Source organism: Phyllostomus hastatus, unplaced genomic scaffold, assembly GCF_019186645.2.
Source record: "Phyllostomus hastatus isolate PE091 unplaced genomic scaffold, TTU_PhHast_1.1 phas_contig_16, whole genome shotgun sequence".
Lineage (NCBI taxonomy): Eukaryota > Metazoa > Chordata > Mammalia > Chiroptera > Phyllostomidae > Phyllostomus > Phyllostomus hastatus.
Window position 1 is genome coordinate 7,145,352 of NW_025333643.1, and position 12,651 is coordinate 7,158,002.

Genomic DNA, 12,651 nt, shown 5'->3' on the forward strand with positions numbered 1-12,651 from the left:
GTACTGTCAGCAGGCAGTGTCCCAGGCAGGCATTTTCCCAGGCTACAGTTTCCCATGGTTCAGTTTTCCCACCTGGTGATTTTCCATTCCTCCTAGCCCTACCTAGGTCTGTCACACCATTAAAGCAATGGTCTATTTGGTCTTCTCTTTCATTTAATTAATTTAAGATACACTAACCATTAAACTGCAAGCCAATTTCTCCAGTCTTTCTCAGCAATTTCCTTGGTAAAGTTAAAAAGAGGAAAAGCAAAGATATGAATGCTTTTCTTTTACCATATAATGAAATAAAAATATAGGCATTCCCAAAGGGGAACCCCTGTAATCCAGTTTAAGTATAATGGCATGGTCAAGGAAACATAAGAGCCAAAAGATAATTCCAAAATAATTAAAAGTTTCACCAGAGTTTATAAATTGTCATAAAGCAGGGAAATAGTTTGTTGCATCCGTTCTTAGAATTTCCCTTCATTTTCCATTCATTTCCCTTATTCCCCAAGCCCCTCTGTTTCTTTGTCTTCTGAACTCTGTCATTTCTCTCCAGGGGCTGATCTGATGGCTCCTGTCCCCTACTCCCTGACTTCCCAGGTTTGTTACTTTCTTTTGATTCTTCAGATTCTGCATCACAAACAGTCAAAATCCACTATGACAACAGCTGGCCAGAACCCTGAATGAGAGTCCTTCAGTGAAAGGAACATATTAGGCAAAATCTACAAGCCTTTTGAATAAACAAAGGAAAATACGTGTTGGGAATAACATGCTTATTTTTTTTACTCACATATGATAGCAAATTATCTTGGGGTGGAGATATTAAGCTTGATTGATGCATCCATCCTGCTAATTTTTCAGGAAGCTAGGAACAGTGACATCTGTGGAGCATCAATTTGGTGGCTGTTCGAGTCTTTTCTCCATGTAAGACCCTGTGCTAATCACTGGGGAAGTTCAGATACTTTATACACTGGCATAAATGCTGACAAGCCCAAGGCTTGAAAGCACAGTGGGTTTTCAGGGATGCCTGGTGTGCCAGCACTCAGAGGCAGCCCAGGGCAATACAAGATAGGAGGCAAATATAGAAGTCAGATGCATCATTCTATCCAAGAGTCAATGTTTACCTTGAAGGGATATTCTTTAGATTTGTGTCACAGGGTCTAGGGTTAAAGTTGGAGATTTCATGGATCACAAATTTATGGATGAGAGTAAAAAGATTAGATATTAGAATCAGGTTTAAAATAATTTCAGCTGACTAGGAAAATGAATCTAATCTCAGAAGATTAAATTTAGGAGGGATAAGTGTAATTACTTGGGTATAGATCCAAAGAAAACTGTAAGGCCAAGTTCAGGAACAGGGGTAGAAGGTATTATTTAGAAGCAGCCCACTGAACAATGACATGGGGATTTAATTTGCAGTTGACCCACTAATGATCATTCATTGGTGGGATGGCAGCACGAATGTAAACTATCTTTGACATCTCTGGTACTCAACTGATCTGCTACTTCTGGAATGTTTCATTCAGTTCTCTTTGTTGTGCTTTAAGAGACAAACTGGAAAAATGGAGCATGTTTAATGAAGGTCCACTGAGTGGCAGAGACAAAACTGAGTCTCTGCTGAGAGATGATAGCTTGGCCTGGAGAAGAGAGGACCATCTGCTGGTGGCCACAGGTCAAAGAGCACAGTTTGGCTTGGTTGGGCCCAGAGGGACGACTAAGAGTGGATGCTTTAATAAGGTGGATTTTGTTTTGAAGGTAACTTTTGAATGTGACATATGTTAACTAAAATTTCCTGCCAATTCAGGTTGTTGGAAAACTCTACCTCCACTATAGAAACATAATGTTCTCTCAAATTTATATGCTTCATCTTGTGTGGTCCCAGAAAATTCACTTACAAGGCTTTTGTTTTCATAAAAGAATTTACTGAATACTTTGAATTATGAAGAGATTTTAGTCACAGAATTTCAAAAATACTTAAAGTTCAGTGTTATATATTCCTATTTTTAGCTATTCCTCAGTCCCTTTCACAAGTCAGAGTCTAGTACTTCATCTAGTTGCTCAACCTACTTTTTTTACTTACTCCCCCAGCACCTCCTCACCACCACACACAGGCACACAGTGCTGTGTAGCTGTGACTTTTCTTGTCTTGGTTCCCACACATTTCTGTCCAAAGGATCTCACCTTCCTCAGATAACTGGCTTATCTAGTGTCTCAGTCCATTCTGGCTGCTATAACAAGAATATCATAGACTGGGTGGTTTATAAACAACAAACATTTCTTACAGTTTCAGAGCATGGGTAGTTCAAGATTAACATACTGGAAGATTTGGTGTTTGGGGAGGACAAGCTTCCTGTTTCATAGAAAGCCATTTTCTCACTGTGCACTCACATGGTGGAATGGGGTGAGGGAACTCTCTGGGAGTGCTCTTGTTAGGAAGTTAACCTAATTAATGAGGGATCCAATCTGCCTTCATTGCTTAATACCCTGGTTAGTCTCCAAAATGACCATTAGTTCTGACAGACTTTTACTCTCAGATTAGCGCTAAGTTGTAAATGGCTGATAATTAGTTGGTGTGAAGCAGAAAGTCACTTGGAAGAAGCCACTTTGTTCTGATTTTAATTACTCATTTAACAAGTATGTGTTGAGTCTTTTTATGTGTCATTTATGGTGCTGGGACTACAATGTAGGGCAAAATAAGATGAGACACTGTCCTCATGGAATAAGACTGTTATTGCTGTAGATTGAATGTTGATGTCTCCCCCAAATTCATATGGTAAATTCTAAACCTCAAAGGGATGGTGTAAGGAGGTGAGGCCTACTGGGGGTGATTAGGCCATGAAGGTGAAGCTCTTATGAAGAATGAGTGCCCTTATAAAAGAGACTCCGGAAAGCCACCCTGTACTTCCCTCTAGGTGAGGGACATAGCAAGAAGGAAGCCATCTATGGAGCAGGAAGTGGGCTCTCACCAAACACCAAAACTGCCAGTCTTCAGAACCATGAAATAAATTTGTTGCTTTTTGTATGTAAGCCACCTAGTCTATAGTATCTTGGTGATAGTAGCCTGAACTGAGATATGCACCATTTTGCAAAGGAGGTATTCATGTGTGTCTTTCAGAAAGCCCAGTGATGGGTATTTGACAGGAGGAAGGAAATATAGTACATACCTCAACTTAGTCAATGGTGATTAAGCTTAGGTGACTCTAGATGTTGTATATTGAAGATGTGTATCCAGATTTCCCTCTTTTTTCTTAGTGGTTCATGGGATGAAGACCACACTGGCTAAGGTCTCTCAGTGTCTGGTATTCTGCTAGTATTGTGCTCTATGTAATCATTCACTGAAGCTTTAATATAATCAATATTCATACTTATAGGGCCTGCAGATTGATGTAGTTGATGACACCGTCTCTGGGAGATCCCTTGTGCAGAAATTATGAACATGTTAATAGAGTAGATAATGACATGATTCCTTGGAGAGAAACCCTCTTTACTCCTTGTAGGAAAAAGGTACAGATAACTTCTGTAACACAATTCCCTGAGGAAGGTGTATGAAGAACTTTGGATTATAGGTGTGTGTTTAGGTGAAATGACAAAGAGAAATGAAAAGTAGCCCCTTGGCATCAGGTAACCAAAACACAAGTGCATAGTTTATCTTTGGGTTCCTAGAATGTGAAACATGGCAGGATTCTTTGACTGGCAGAAAGAGAGGCTGGAGCCTGTATAGGGGAAGTTGCTTTTTTAGGATGTATCAGTAAGGCTACTGTGAAGAAATTCCCTTAGACATTTTCACAGGAAAAGGTTAAATATGGGGACTTAAGTGCTCACAAACTCGTAGGCCAGGATGGAGTTGTGGTTCTGGCCTGGGCTCTGAGAACAGCTCCCTTACTGTGAGCTGAGGCACTGTAGGTGAGGGGCCCCTGCCATGGCCTCTTCCTAGGCTCTGGGAGGATTCCTAACAAGTTTGTATTAAAAATGTATATTCCTTTCCTTAAAGGGCCCTCCTCACAATAAAAATAAGTGCCAGGCATGCAAAGTGTGGATTAGTTCCTGTTGCTTGGTCATAAGGACCAATAATCTTGCAACTACCTCTGGAGCCACCAGTGCTGTTAAGAGTTTAAGGTCTCTTCTTCATAATCACGAGGATGCAGGAATGAAGTCTGCATGACACTGTGTGCTCTGCCACTGTGAAGACTGGCTCTTGGCACCTGGAATACGAATGAACACAAGGAAGGTGCTTGAAGAAAAATTTACAATTTTATGATTTTGCTTCCCAGGAGAAAAGGAAAATAGAGCAAAATTATATACTTTATTCTCTTTTACTCACTATGAAATGTTATACCAGCTTTCTCTGGTCAGTTTTGCAAGAGAGATTTTCCATTTGTATTCTTTCTCTAGAGCAGCTGTAAGAAATCACCACAAACTTGGTGGCTTAAAACAACAAAGTTTATCATCTCACAGTTCTAGGGCCCAGCAGCCTGAAGTCACTGGGCTGAAATCAGGGTGTTGGCTTTAAGTGAGAATCCCTTGCTTGCTTCTTCCAGCTCCTGGAGACTGCCGGCATCCCTTTGTGGTTACATCACTCCTTTGTCTGCCTCTTAATTGCATCACCTTCTCCTCATTCTTGTGTATCAAATGTCCCTCAGCCTCCCCCTTATGTATATGATGGCATTTAGAGCCCACCAAGATGATAATCCAGGATCATGTCCCCATCTCAGGGCCCTTCTTTTACTCACATCTGTGAAGACCATTTTTCCCAGAAAGGCAACACATTCTGGAGACTAGTACTCCATATCTTGGTTTCCACCATTCAGGCCTGTATTACTCTTTCACTGACAACCTTTCTGTGCACTGTATTTAAGGCATCTCTTGTGAGCAATTTAAAGTTCTTCTTTAAAAATCCAACAGTCTTTGTCTTTTAAATAGCATGCATTATTAACTTCTTATTGAACACAATTGATGATTAATTTAGGTTTATGCTTACTAATGATTTTTGTCCTACCATTTAATTTTTTCTCTCATCTTGCCTTTTTCTGAATAAATATATTTTTTAATTATCCACTGTACTTATTGTCTAAATCTCACATGTGTGCTTTTAAATAGTGAAAACTAATTTATAATCAGAAGCTTAGCTGCAAAGGAATCTGGTAAATGTATTTTTCAGCTTTTTTCCTCCTTTCTTTAGAAGTATGGAAGGTAGTTGAGAGAAGAATCCCAATGTTCAACACACAGTGAGTTATCAGTGCTGTGATACTGTCCTTACTTTTCCTGTCTTCATTACACAGCAATCCTAACTCTGTGTTCACAAGTATTCCAGAAATGAAAATGCAGCTTGGAGGAGACGAGTGAATAGATATAAGCCTGAGAATTGAACTTGACAATAGATAAACATAACCATCAGCATGGCTTTATATTTGTATAATACTTTACTAGTTTGCTAAGTGGGCTGAACTGGGAAAATGATTACACAATTTCTGTTTGATTTTGAAGGGCTATCAGAAAGTCTAGTAAGGTATTGGGCTGGCCAGAAAGTTCATTTGTGTTTTTGTTTTGTTTTTTTTTCAGTAAGATGGCTCTAGTAGCAGTTAGTAATCTTTAACTTCATACAAAACAATTTTGTCAGATTGTATTGTGACAGCTGTCATAACAGTGTGCATTTTAGAAAACATCAAAATGGTGAATTTTTGTATAGCCATTTTAATATTGAAGATGGAAGAAAATAAGCAACATTTTCTTAATATTTTGCTTTGTTATTTCAAGAAAGGTAAAAACACAACTGAAATTGAAAAAGAGATTTGTGCAGTGTATGGAGAAGTTTCTGTGACTGTTTGACTGTATCAAAAGTGGTTTACAAAGTTTAGTGATAGAGATTTCTTACTGGACAATGCTCCATGGTTGGGCAGACCGGTTGAAGTTGATAGTGATCAAATTAAAACATTAACTGAGAACAATCAACATTAAACCAAGTGGAAGTTAGCCAACATACTCAAAATACCCAAATCAATCAACTGACTGGTGAAAATAAAAAATATGTCTCTTATTTTACGGAAAAAATATGGACTTCTTGTCCAACCCAATAATTAACAAATGGGACTAGAGGGAAACTTCATTAAAATAAATTTAAAAACTTTTTCAATCATAGGTGATATGTCCAGGCAAAGACTGATGAAAGGTATAGGCATCTTATTTAAAGGGGATGGAAATGCACCATCTTTATTGTATCTTTGTTTAGTTCTGTCCCCATTTTGGATGGAAACATATCTCCACAATTTGGAATTACACCAAATTTTAATTTTTGTATGAGGCAGATGAGATGGAATAAATCAGGGAGGGGCCAGATTAGATCCATGCTGCGTTCTGTTCCAGGACAGTTTGGCACAGAAATTATGGATTGAAATGGAATGTCTCATTGTGATTTCTCATGTGCTTGCAGTGGAGGCTGAATAAATAATTCACCTTAAAATGTGATTCAGAATGGGAATAAATTTGGAGCCAGTTGTTGCTGCCCAGAGAGCAAACAGGCATCTGAAACAGCCTGATGAGCTATGCAAAATGTACCAGAGTGGTCCTCCCAGCCCTGATCACTTCCTGTGGTGTGATTAAGCAGTGGTCAAGATGGTACCCACTTACAGGCTTCCAAAGACAGCTTTGTGGAATACAGCCTGCTCAGCCTCTCTGATTTGTGCAATTCTCATTGAGGAGATTTCCCCCAGAATTAGCACAAGTCTCTCTTTACTCTCAGCTTGAACATTTCTGGCAGGTTTTCCAGAATTTGATGTTATTTAGAGAACTCTTAGATTTGTCTTATTGATAGAAGTAATTGTGTGTTCTAAATATTTGCCACTATTTAGAATGAAGTTGCTAGAAATAGGAAGAGTTTCTATAACATCTTCTGGAACATTAGTTGGAGAAATAATGTTTTCTCTGCCAAGGCACATTCCTGGTAATCTATATTCTATACATTGAACAGGATACAGCAAAGGAGGCGAAGTGACGTGTTTGTGGCCAAAAAACTAATAACTCTTGGAGAAGGAGTTCACTCCCTGAATATAGAGGCAAAGCCTCAGAAAGAGGTTTGTAGCTTTTGTATTTGTACTGCTTACAGCATGGGTGTAGTCTGAAGGTATAACAGCCACTTTGTGACTGTGAGGAATTTCACACATCAAGGTGGAGTGTGAGCAGGAGAAGAAAAAACCCAGGTTCTTGACACCATCCTTGACCAGTTGAAATAGGCCTTACCTCTCTGCCTGCAGGCTGTTTTTGTTTCTTAAGAAAAATAACCCCCTATATGTTGAGTTCTCTATTGCTTTAAACAAATGCAACCCTAACTGATACAGTTTGTTAAATATTTAAAAATTTTTCCAGATTCTTTGTTTCTGATGTGTATACTCCCTCAGTGACACAGTCCCTCATCCAGCTTCCACATATCCTACCTACACACTGACACCCACATGGACCCATTGACATTCCAATTCCCAACTCCTAACACTCCAACATTTAAAAATTTTAAAAACTTTTTTTGTGTGCCAGTCATATAATTTAATTTATGTAACCCCTTAAAATATGGGGGGGGGGAGTAAAATGCATTTAATTATGGAGTTTTGTGAAATCCCAAATATGACTGAAAAATTTGAAGTTAGATTTTTTAAAAACCTACTATGAAATTTTGAAGCATATACAAATGGAAATATTATACAGTGAAGCTTATACACTACTGCCTAAACTAAACAATTTCCACTTGGCCATATTTGCTTTATCACATAACTCTGACTTTCACGATTTTGAATCTGAGCTCATCCTCTACATGCCACTTATAATAGTAGTATTTATTAATTACTACTTATTAGTATTAAGAAATGTTTGAAAGAGATTTCTGTGTAGCTCTGCCAATTTCTGTTCAGAGATACAGACTTCAACTTGTCTAGATGTGAGAGTGATGACCTTAGAGAAGGACATTGCTTTTTTATGTTCCTACCTCATTTTTGTCCAGGGGCCTTCCAGGGCACTGTTCTCTAGGTGTGGTCCTGAGCAGGGTCAGCAATGGGAACTGGCTGGAAATGCAGATTCTCTGCTTTCATTCCAGTGCTTCTAAATCAGATGCTGGGAGTGAGCCCACCAGCCTCCCTTTAAGCAAATCTTCCATGGGTGTTCTGATGCTCATTAAAGTTTGAAAACCATTGTTCTCGAGGAATCAACTGCATATTATCAGGTGATGGTGGTTAAGGGCTTGCCTTGGGTTGACCAAAAAGTCTGTTTAGGGTTTTTTTTTGTTGTAAAATAAAAGCCACATTTTTTATTTTCACCAATCACTTTATTGATTTGGGTATTTTGAATATGTTGGCTAACTTCTACTTGGTTTAATGTTGATTGTTCTCAATTAATGATTGCTCTCAATTTGATTGCTATCAACTTCTAGTGGTCTACCCAACTGTGTGGAGCATCATCCAGCAAAAAATCTTCAACATGAAACTTTGCAAACCTATTTTGACACATTTGATCAGTCATAGCACCTTCTTCATACACTGCACAAATCTTTCTTTCTTCCTTTTTTTGCATTTCAGTTGTGTTTTTACCTTTCTTGAAATAACAAAGCATAAATTAAGAAAATGTTGCACATTTTCTTCCATCTTCAATATTAAAATGACTACACAAAAATTCACCAATTTTGGTAAGGTTTTTTTTTTAATGCATGCTTTTTTTTAAATGCATGCTGTCACAATACAATTTAACAAATTGTTTTGAATGAAGTTAAAGGCAACTATGTGCTAAACCAAATGACCTTTTGGCCAACCCAGTATTACACATTCCATTTTATAATTCTTCTTCTTTGCACTATAACACATGCAATTTTTCTTTCTCTGAAAACACCATCATGCAGGACAGTTGTGATCATGATAAGAAAAAAGTGCAAAACTATTGGAGCCAGGGAATCTGTTGTAGACCAAGTACAACTCCACTCTTAGGTCTTTTTGGGTGTCAATTACCTTCATTAGTGTTCTTAATTGATTTGGCTGTCTACATGAAATGCAAAGCAGCAGACTTAGCAAATTAATATTTAAGTCGCTCCCTCTAGATTGCTGATGACCTGAGGGCAGTTTTGGTATTCCTCTTCTGACTTGACATTGTGGGGGAATTCTTGCTTACATATGATTTGTCTTTCTCACTTTTGAGTCTTTACACAAAAAGAATGAGGAAAGGAACTGTACGTATTCCTAAAATTCAGTGATATTTATATTCCAATTATTCAAGTGTTAGAAAATTTGGTTGGAAGCTTGTGTTCAGAACAAATGCATGTATCCTAGTGAGTCATACAAGTCATTTTTACTGTGGAATGAAAGTTTTTAGATGAAGAAAATACAACTAAGATTGCGAATATGAGAGGTATTAAGGAATCTCTCAAAAAGATTTATCCATAATTCTGCCACATTTTCTGTTCAGAGATAGAAATGGACTTGTCTAAATAGGAAATCCCTGAACTTAATTTTGATTGGTATTATAGATTACTTCCCTTCAGGAGAGAAGGAATGAAAAGTCAATAGTAGAGAATGAGATGACAGAGTGGGTTATGGTTGGTGGGGCCAACCATCTCAATTTGCTTTAGATTGGGGGATTTAACAGGAAGCTGGATTTTCAGTGCTACATCTTGTTACTGTAATTTAGAAGCTCAATCTTCATAAAAATAACTGGTTCATAAATTGTTTATTTCTCTCTGATGGGTTTTTACTGTAGACATGAGATTCCCCCCAGCAGCCAGGATGTCTGATCTTAACTTTTTAAGTGTCACCAGATAGAAACATAGGATTCATGTTTCTAAGTGGGACTAACAGAATATTAGACTATTGAAGCCAATTTCTGAAGCTTGCAAAGGGAAATAACTTCCTCTCTTCCAATGGAGAAAAGTTATAGCTTTTACTAGCATAGATTCTTGATCATGAGAGTAGAAATAACACTAGGGGCAAAAGGGACCCAGGTGGTCTGCATATTGTTGAGCTGGTGGCTGTGTTTCTCTTTCATAAGTACATGCAGACTCGTTCTAGAGCTTCCGAGATGCTTAGAAAGAATACTTTGGCTCTATCACTTGCTAACAGTAAGACTAACTTAGTTAACTTAATTAACTCCACTCCTCCCCAGGTTCATCTTCTGTGAAATGGGAATAGAACAGAATTTCACACCTAATTAAATGAGACAGCAGATATGATGGTGCTTTGCTAATAACTCTGATGTCAGTTATAAGAGTGTGGTTTAGCAAGTAGTCCAAGAAGCATAGTAATCATGTCATTTCAGACTGTATAGTGGGAAGACTGGGGTCTTAGTTGAGATTGTTGTGTATGTATTTTGTGTGTAGCCACAAAGGTACTGAGGTAGTTGTCATCCCTGATACATGAAATATACTTATTGATCTATGCCACCTTATTTATGTTTTAATAATATAACATAGCAATGAGCACTTGCTAACTTTCAGCCAGAAAGAACTCATTACTAATAATTCATATCTGCCTAAGTCCTTCTTCCTTATCTTATTTCCCTCTTTGTCCCTACAGATAACCATGATCCTCAATTTTATTGTCTTCTAGTACTTGCTTTTTCCACTTAATATTATGTTAAGATATATCCAAGTAATTTCATTGATCTTACTGTGCCATCACATTTCATTGTATGACTACACTGTGGTTTATTTGTCTGTTTTTCATTCAGTGGACATTGGACTATTTCCAGGTTTTCATAATTGTGAACAGAGCTATTTATTATTAATGTCTCCTACATGTCTCCTGTGTCACCTGTCAGAAAGTTCTTGTTGGGTCAATGCAAGCAGTAGAGTTGCTGGGTCATAATTAACACAAATGTTCAACTTTATAAAATGGAAATTGTTTGCCCAAATGGCAGTACCAGTTAATACTTAGACCAGTAACTTCTGAAATCCCTTGTACTGACATTTTTTTGACATTGCCAGTTAAATGGGGTGGGGTGTAAAATGTTCTCTCATTGTAACCTCAATTTTCTTTTCCCTGATTACTATTGAAATTGAGAATCTCTTTTTATATATATTAGTTTCATAATTTTCTCTTTGGTTGAATGCCTATTCTTTTTTTTTAAGATTGTATTTATTTATTTTTAGAGAGGGGGAAAAGGAGGGAGAGAGGGAGAGAAGCATCAGTGTAAGGCTGCCTCTTGTGTGTCCCCCACTGGGGACCTGGCCTGCAACATAGACATGTACCCATGCTGGGAACTGAATCAGCAACCTTTCGTTAGCAGGCCAGCACTCATTCCACTGAACCACACCAGCCAGGGCGGTCAAATGCCTATTCTTTAAAGTATTGAGTTGTTTGCCTTTATCTTACTGACTTATTATATATGTATATATGAAACCTACTTATAGGATATATATTTAACATTTTATTCACTTGTATGCCTTCCATATATATTTCTAATATGTATATTCCATGTTCATATATATAGTTATTCCTAATATATATTTTTAATATTAATTATTCAATGCATATATTTTATAAATATTGTCTTACAGATTGTAGTTTTACCTTAACTTTCTTCAGATCATTTTTTTGTGAATAGTTGTCTAGATTTTAATGTAATCAAAATTAATTACCATATTTTGTCATGTTGGATGCACATTTTTTTGCCCAAATTTTTTGGGGAAAAATAAGGATGTACTCTGTACATAGGCATGATGATTATATATCATGGATTATATACCATGGATAATTATATACCATGGGTTTGTATAATGCACACAAAAATGGGGGTACACATTATACATGGCAAAAATACAGTATTCCTTTTATGTTTATTCCCTTTTCTGTTTTCTTTAAGAAACCATTTCTTACACAAAAGGTCAGAAAGATACTCCTTTATATTTTCTTTTTCTAATTTTTTAGAAATTTTCACCCAATGACATTATTTTCATTGCTTTTAGAGAGAGGAAGGGAAAAAGAAAAACATCAATGTGAGAGAGAAATATTGATTGTTTGCCTCCCACACACAACTGGACTGGGGATTGAACCCATAAACTAGGTATGTGACCGATCGGGAATTGAACCTGCAACCTTTCAGTTACAGGAGGACACTCCAACCAATGGAGCCACACTGGTCAGGGCTATATGTCCTTATAAATACTCATTTTTTCCCTTTGGACATTTATATTCTTAATTCACTTAGAATTGATTATTTTGTATATAATATGAACAAGTGTTTCAAATGTTTCTCACAAGAATAGTGCATTATTTTCATGTCTATCCATGACAAAGAGCCCAATGCGTAATTCCATTTCTTGGCTCTCATTCCACCGTGTTGTGGGTTTTGACTTCTCTGTTTGTGCCGTGTGAGGGTTGAGTGTATGGTGAGAGCTATGATGTGTGGGGTGGGTCATCATTCCTAATTCCTAGTCTCCATGCAAGTCCTGACTCCTGATGCCCATGTTTCTATCAAAACCTTACTGTGGGGAGATTTAAAAATATATCAGTGTCTATGTTTACCTCCAAAATTTCTGTTTTTGTTAGTCTGGGTGGAGCTTGTGCATCAGTATTTTTTTCAAAAGCCCTTCCCTGCCCCAAGATTCTAATGCAAACTCAGGGCCAGAAGGGCTGTTAAAGAATTTGTGTCCAGAGGTGATTTGTGCTAGGGAGTCAGCCTAATGTGCTAGTTTGCAATCTTAGCAGA